Here is an 8,337-nt window from a genome sequence, read left to right as displayed (position 1 = left end):
GTGTAAAATACAGAAAAAAGTGTCTAACAATAGAGAATTGGAGCAAGAAACTCAGACACAGTCATACATCATATAATCTAGAACAGAATGCCATGCTATTAAAAAATATCTCTGACCATGAGATGGGACTTAGCATCAAGGGATTGAGAAAACCTTTTCAACCAAAAAGGGGAAGAGAAAAATGAGACAAAATAAAATGTCAGCGGCTGAGAGATTTCAAACAGAGTTGAGAGTTTATCCTGGAGGTTATTTTTACACAGTATATCGATATCCCCTTTTTAGTGTAAGGTGTATTAGGCTAGAAGGAAGTGCCTGAAACTGTAGAGCTGTACCCCAGTAGCCATGTTTCTTGAAGATGACTGTATAATGATAAAGCTTTCGTAACGTGACTGTGAAAACCTTGTGTCTGATGCTTCTTTTATCTACAGTATAGACAGATGAGTAAAACATATGGATTAAAAATAAATAAAGGGAACAAATGTTAAAATTTAAAAAATACATATTAGGTTGATAGAAATACTAGTAGTTAATGAGAGAGAGGGGTAGGGGCATGGTATGTATGAGTGATTTCTTTTTTCTTTTTATTTCTTTTTCTGGAGTGATGCAAATGTTCTAAAAAACGATCACGGTAATGAATATACTACTATGTGATGATATTGTGAGCCACCGATTGTACACCATTTATGGAATGTTTGTATGTTAAGAATGTATGTGCTTGTACGTTGTTTTATCAATAAAAATTTTTTAAAAATCTCTCACCAACAGAAATGAGAATCACATATATAATTCTTAAATACTTGTATAATTTTAAGTCTCATAGCCACATTAAAAAAGCAAAGGAAAGGTAAAATTATTTAATGTATATTATTCAACCCAATACAAAATTTTATTTCAATATAATAATCCATTCAAAAATTTTTTTGAAATACTTTGCATTCTTTCTTTCAATCAAGTCTTGGAATTCTGGGTGTAGTCTGCATTGACCACCTCTCAGTCCAGATGGGTCACATTTCAGGAGCTCACTAGTCACAGGTGGCTCATGGCTACTATACTGGATAGCTCAGTTACAGATTAAGAAAATGGAAAATGTTCGTGGTATCAGAAGTGAAAAAAAGCAAGCTACACTTTGCAGAAATTGGCAAACTCTTCCTCAAATTCACATGGAAATGGAAGGAACCCAGAAAAGAAAATAATCTTGAAAAACAAGAAGAAATTTAGAAGCTTCATACTTTCCGTGTATAGTAAGATTTTCAAACCTTATTACAGAATTACAGTGTGGTAATGGCACTAGGACAGATAAATAGCTCAACGGAACAGAACTAAGAGTCTAGAAATAAACCCCTACATTTATAGTCTATTGATTTTCTACAAAAGTGCCAATGGGGAAAGAATAGTTTTTTCACAAATGGTCCAAATAGTTGGACCCCTACCTCACATCATATATATCATAATACAAAAATTAACCTAGAATGGATCATAAAGTTAAGGTAAGAGAGAGTTAAATCAGTGAAATTCTAAGAAGAAAACAAAGGTGTTAATATTCACGACCTTGGATTAGGTGATGGTTTCTTAGACATGGCACCAAAAGCACAAGGAATAAAAGGAAAAATAGCTGGACTTCATCAAAATAGAAAACTTCTATGCATCAAAGTACTCTAGCAAGAAAGTGAAAAGACAACCCACAGACTGGGATATCAGAAAACATGTACAAATCACATATCTGATAAAGGAATTGTATCCAGAATACATACAAAACCCTTACAACTCAATAATAAAACAACCCAATTTTAAAAATGGGCAAAGGGATACCTCCCTGAGGAATGGGGGCAAGATGGTGGTTTAGTGAGGTGTGGAATTTAGTTTATCCTTCAGAGTAGCTAGTAAATAGCCCAGAACAGTACAGAACAATGGCTGGGGCTACATCAGTGACTGGCACACAGCATACACCAGTCTGGACAAGCTGGACTGGCTGAGACCCCACAAAGAACTGTTAAGTCCCCCAAGCTGCGGAGGATGGCGCTCCTCTCTGCCAGGCACGGCAAACTGGTTCACCAAGGGGAAAGGAAACAGACTTCATTAGCAGCAAGGGCTTAGCTAAGCCAAGTGCCACTTGCGGAATTAATAAATTCTGACTACTGAAAATAGGCCCCCAGCTCATACACTGGAATAAGCACTAAAGGTAGTAGGTGTTTTTGCCCTGGCAGAGAGGAGGCAGGGCGAATGGGAAAAACAAAAACAAAAACAAACAAAGAAACACCCAACGCTTTTTGAGTTGGCAGTACAAACTACTGCAAAAGGGCTGGACCTAGGGTGCCAAGAAGATGGCAAACAGAGGGTTCCAGGAAGATGGCAGAGTAGGACAGGTCGAGTTAACCCCTACTCCAAGGAACAAATAGAGAAGGGATGTTAAGGCACCTGAGGTGGCGATTCCAGGTATAAGTGACCTGGGAGGGTCTTCTACACCACACAGGGAGGACCTGTTTAGAAAAGCTCAAGAATTGAGACTCAGAGAACCAGAGACCATCCAGCTAGTGCAAACAACCCAACCATTCCTTTCCAAATGGAAGCCCGGAGTCCTCAGTAGTGCACGGGTGGGGAGACAGAGACTAGGAAGGTTCTACATCTATATCTCTCACTCTGCACCCCGCTCTTGCACTCCAAGGTCTGCCTCAGCTGCACCACATACCCACAGCCCCTGCACCGCACCTCTACAATCCCACAATCCATACCCCATGCTCAAAGAATCCAGCATAGCACCCCCAACTTGGGTCTATACCTGTACTTTTGTGCCCTGCTCCATGACCCACATTCTGCTCCACATCTATCCTGCAAATACAAAGCTTTAGACTAGCAAAGGAAATCAACTTCCAAAGTAAACCAATCAAGATATTTACAAGTCGCAAAGACAACACAAGATCACTAAGCATATCAAGATGCAGACAGATATAGCCCAGCCTAATGACCAAATTAAAACATCAGACTTGGAACAACTAATAAAAGATGTTTATATAACTCTACTAAATAAAATAAATGGGATGCTACTGACATAAAGGCAATCAAGAAGACGCTAGAAGAGCATAAAGAGGAATATGAAAGAATAAACAGAAAAATATCAGATATCACAGAGATTAAAGACACTGTCAACCAAATAAAAAATATACTAAGATACACAACAGCAGATTTGAAGAGGCAAAAGAAAGAACAAGCAAACTAAAGGACAGTACAACTGATTTTGAACACTCAAAACAGCAAATAGCAAAAAAGATGGAAAATTTTGAACTGGAACTGAGGAAAATGATGGACAAAACAAAGCGCACAAATATAAGAATCACTGGTGTCCCAGAAGGGGAAGAGAAGAATAAAGTATTAGGAAATTAGCTAAATATATAATGGGGCAAAACTTTCCAACCATTATAAAGGACATAAATACATAGATCAAAGAAGCCCAATGAACTCTAAATAGAATAAATCTAAACAGACCTTCCTCAAGACACATACTAATCAGTCTGTCAAATACTGAAGAGAAGCAGAAAATCATGAAAGCAGCAAGAGAAAAACAATCTACTGCACACATGGGAAGAAGGCAGTAGTATGAGATATTTAAAATCCTGAAAAAGACAGACTTCCAGCCAAGAATTCTGTACCCAACCAAACTGTCCTTCAAAACTGCAGAAGAGATTAAAATTTTCACAGACAAACAAATCCTGAAAGAATCTGTCAACAAGAAACTGGGCCTAAAAGAAATACCAAAGGGAGTTCTGCAAGTTGAAAAAAAAAAAAAGACAGGAAAGGGAAGTCTGGAGGAGGAGACAAAATTGAAGCGTACCAGTAAGGGTAACTTAAAGGATAAAAAGAGATAGGGGGAAAACAATATATAGATCTTAAAAACAAAATCCAAAGGATAAGATGGTGAATTCAAGAAACACCTTTTCAGTAATAACTTCAAATGTTAACAGACTAAACTTACCAATTAAAAGATATAGATTGGCAGGATGGATTAAGAAGTATAATCCAGAGACTTCCGGAGAAGATGGCGGCTTAGTAAGGCGCGCGGGTCTTAGTTCCTCCTCCAGAACAACTAATAAAGAACTAGAAACAGTACAGAACAGCTCCCGGAGCCACGACAGACCAGACACACAGTGTACCCCATTCTGGACCGGCTGGACCGGCTAAGAGACTCCGCTGCGGTGAGGTCCCCGAGAGGCGCGCGCTTCCCCGGGCCGCGGCGGCTGGCGGCCGGAGCCCCTCCCTCCCTCCTTCCCAGGCCGGCTGGGAGCTTCAGATCAGCGGTTCCCCAAGCCGCGGCGGCCCTCCCACACACGGCTTCCCGGGCCGGCTGGGAGCCTCGGATCGGCGGTTCCCCAAGCCGCGGCGGCCAGTGACCGGAGCCCCTTACACACCCGCGGCTTCCCAGAGGGAAAGGAAAGAGTCTCCAACAGTAGTAGAGACTGAGCCCAACCTAACACCAATAGTGGCATTAATGAACAACTTCTGAACTACTAAAAATAGGCCCTCAGCTCAGGCAAAACTGATCAAGGCGGAAGTCGCCAATTGGGCTAACTGAAAAAGAGGGAAGGGGGCGAAACAGAGCCTTCTGCAACTGTTTCTACTGAGGCTTCGTTGCCTCTGGGCTCAGCGCTGGGATTACACAGGTTGCAACTGCCCCGAACACAGAAACAGGCTGCTTTCAGGGCTTTCTACCACCTGAACCTTCCCCACGGGAGGGGTGAAACGCAACTCAGGTGGAATCCCTCTCTCAAGGAATTCAGATCCCAGGACTTCACAATTTGAAGCCATTAAAACCAACCTACAACCTTTCCTCTGTCTCCACCACACACCCAGCAGCGAGAGTCTTCCAAAGTTAAAGGAGCCACAATATCTTTTGCTGGTGGGACCCGCAGACAGACAAGCACCACATACTGGGCAGGATAAGAAAAACAGAGCCCAGAGACTTCACAGGAAAGTCTTTCAACCTGCTGGGTCCCACACTCAGGGAAATCTGATTAAATGCCCAGACGCCAGCAAAAAATAACAAATCACACCAGGAAAATTGAAGATATGGCCCAGTCAAAGGAACAAACCAATAGCTCAAATGAGATACAGGAGCTGAGACAACTAATTCTGAATATACGAACAGAAATGGAAAACCTCTTCAAAAACCAAATCAATAAATTGAGGGAGGACATGAAGAAGGCATGGGATCAACAAAAAGAAGAAACGGAAAGTCTGAAAAAACAAATCACAGAACTTATGGGAATGAAAGAAACAGTAGAAGAGATGAAAAAAACAATGGAAACCTACAATGGTAGATTTAAAGAGACAGAAGCTAGAATTTGTGAACTGGAGGATGGAACATCTGAAATCCAAAAAGAAACAGAAACTATAGGGAAAAGAATGGAAAAATTTGAGCAGGGGCTCAGGGAACTGAATGATAATATGAAGTGCACAAATATACGTGTTGTGGGTGTCCCAGAAGGAGAAGAGAAGGGAAAAGGAGGAGAAAAACTAATGGAAGAAATTATCACTGAAAATTTCCCAACTCTTATGAAAGACCTAAAATTACAGATCCAAGAAGTGCAGCGCACCCCAAAGAGAATAGATCCAAATAGGCGTTCTCCAAGACACTTACTAGTTAGAATGTCAGAGGTCAAAGAGAAAGAGAGGATCTTGAAAGCAGCAAGAGAAAAACAATCCATCACATACAAGGGAAACCCAGTAAGACTATATGTAGATTTCTCAGCAGAAACCATGGAAGCTAGAAGACAGTGGGATGATATATTTAAATTACTAAAAGAGAAAAACTGCCAACCAAGACTCCTATATCCAGCAAAATTGTCCTTCAAAAATGAGGGAGAAATTAAAACATTCTCAGACAAAACGTCACTGAGAGAATTTGTGACCAAGAGACCAGCTCTGCAAGAAATACTAAAGGGAGCACTAGAGTCAGATACGAAACGACAGAAGAGAGAGGTATGGAGAAGAGTGTAGAAAGAAGGAAAATCAGATATGATATATATAATACAAAAGGCAAAATGGTAGAGGAAAGTATTACCCAAACAGTAATAACACTAAATGTTAATGGACTGAATTCCCCAATCAAAAGACATAGACTGGCAGAATGGATTAAAAAACAGGATCCTTCTATATGCTGTCTATAGGAAACACATCTTAGACCCAAAGATAAACATAGGTTGAAAGTGAAAGGTTGGGAAAAGATATTTCATGCAAATAACAACCAGAAAAGAGCAGGAGTAGCTATACTAATATCCAACAAATTAAATTAGACTTCAAATGTAAAACAGTTAAAAGAGACAAAGAAGGATACTATCTACTACTAAAAGGAACAATTCAACAAGAAGACATAACAATCATAAATATTTACGCACCGAATCAGAATGCCCCAAAATACGTGAGGAATACACTGCAATCACTGAAAAGGGAAATAGACACATCTACCATAATAGTTGGAGACTTCAATTCCCCACTCTCATCAATGGACAGAACATCTAGACAGAGGATCAATAAAGAAACAGAGAATTTGAATATTACAATAAATGAGATAGACTTAACAGACATTTATAGGATATTACACCCCACAACAGCAGGATACACCTTTTTCTCAAGTGCTCATGGATCATTCTCAAAGATAGACCATATGCTGGGTCACAAAGCAAGTCTCAACAAATTTAAAAAGATTGAAATCATACACAACACTTTCTCGGATCATAAAGGAATGAAGTTGGAAATCAATAATAGGCAGAGTGCCAGAAAATTCACAAATACATGGAGGCTCAACAACACACTCTTAAACAACGAGTGGGTCAAGCAAGAAATTACAAGAGAAATTAGTAAATATCTCGAGGCGAATGAAAATGAAAACACAACATATCAAAACCTATGGGATGCAGTAAAGGCAGTGCTAAGAGGGAAATTTATTGCCCTAAATGCCTATATCAGAAAAAAAGAAAAGGCAAAAATTCAGGAATTAACTGTCCACTTGGAAGAACTGGAGAAAGAACAGCAAACTAACCCCAAAGCAAGCAAAAGGAAAGAAATAACAAAGATTGGAGCAGAAATAAATGAAATTGAGAACATGAAAACAATAGAGAAAATCAATAAGACCAGAAGTTGGTTCTATGAGAAAATCAGTAAAACTGATGGGCCCTTAGCAAGACTGACAAAAAGAAGAAGAGAGAGGACGCAAATAAATAAGATCAGAAATGGAAGAGGAGACATAACCACTGACCTCACAGAAATAAAGGAGGTAATAACAGGATACTATGAACAACTTTACGCTAATAAATACAACAATGTAGATGAAATGGACAAGTTCCTAGAAAGGCATGAACAACCAACTTTGACTCAAGAAGAAATAGACGACCTCAACAAACCAATCACAAGTAAAGAAACTGAATCAGTCATTCAAAAGCTTCCCAAAAAGAAAAGTCCAGGACCAGACGGCTTCACATGTGAATTCTACCAAACATTCCAGAAAGAATTAGTACCAACTCTGCTCAAACTCTTCAAAAAAATCGAAGTGGAAGAAGTATAATACAGATATATGCTGCTTACAAGAGACTCATCTTAGACATAAGGATACAAATAGATTGAAAGTGAAAGAATAGAAAAAGATGTTCCATGCAAGCTGTAACCCAAAAAAAAGGCAGGAATAGCTATACTGATATCGGACAAAATAGGCTTTAAATGTAAAGACATCATAAGAAACAAAGAAGGACACTATATATTAATAAAAGGGACAATTCACCAAGAAGAAATAACAATCATAAATGTTTATGCTACCAATCAAGGAACTCCAAAGTACATGAGACAGACATTGGCAAAACTGAAAGGAGTGACAGACGTTTCAATAATAATAGCAGGAAATTTCAAAACACCACTCTCCTCTACAGATAGAACCAAACAGAGGATCAACAAGGAAATAGAGATGTTAAACAACCTGACAAATAAATTAGACCTAACAGACATATATAGGTCATTAAACCCCAAAACACCAGGATACACATTCTTCTCTAGTGCTCATGGCACATTCTCCTGGATATATCATATGTGGGGGCACAAGACAGGTCTTTATAAATTTAAAAGTATCAAAATTATTCAAAGCGCCTCCTCTGATTACAATGGAATGAAGCTGGATATCAATAACCACCAAAGAACGAGAACATTCACAAATATATGGAGAGTAAATAGCACACTCTTAAAAAATGAGTGAATCAAAGAAGAAATTGTTACAGAAATCAGTAGCTATGTGGAGACCATGAAAATGAGACTACAACATATCAGAACTTAGGGGATGCGGCAAATCTGTGCTGAGAGGGA

At 39.2% G+C, this 8,337-nt stretch overlaps 1 protein-coding gene across 6 annotated transcripts in view; it reads right to left on the bottom strand.

Moving 5' to 3' along the window:
* The window catches only part of TRAF3 (TNF receptor associated factor 3), a 187,872-nt gene that overhangs the window by 116,237 nt on the left and 63,298 nt on the right, over positions 1-8,337 (bottom strand). The window lies entirely within an intron of this gene.

This window comes from Tamandua tetradactyla, chromosome 12 (assembly GCF_023851605.1).
Source record: "Tamandua tetradactyla isolate mTamTet1 chromosome 12, mTamTet1.pri, whole genome shotgun sequence".
In the NCBI taxonomy this organism is placed as follows: Eukaryota; Metazoa; Chordata; class Mammalia; order Pilosa; family Myrmecophagidae; genus Tamandua; species Tamandua tetradactyla.
This window is presented reverse-complemented; position numbering and strand designations above follow the sequence as displayed.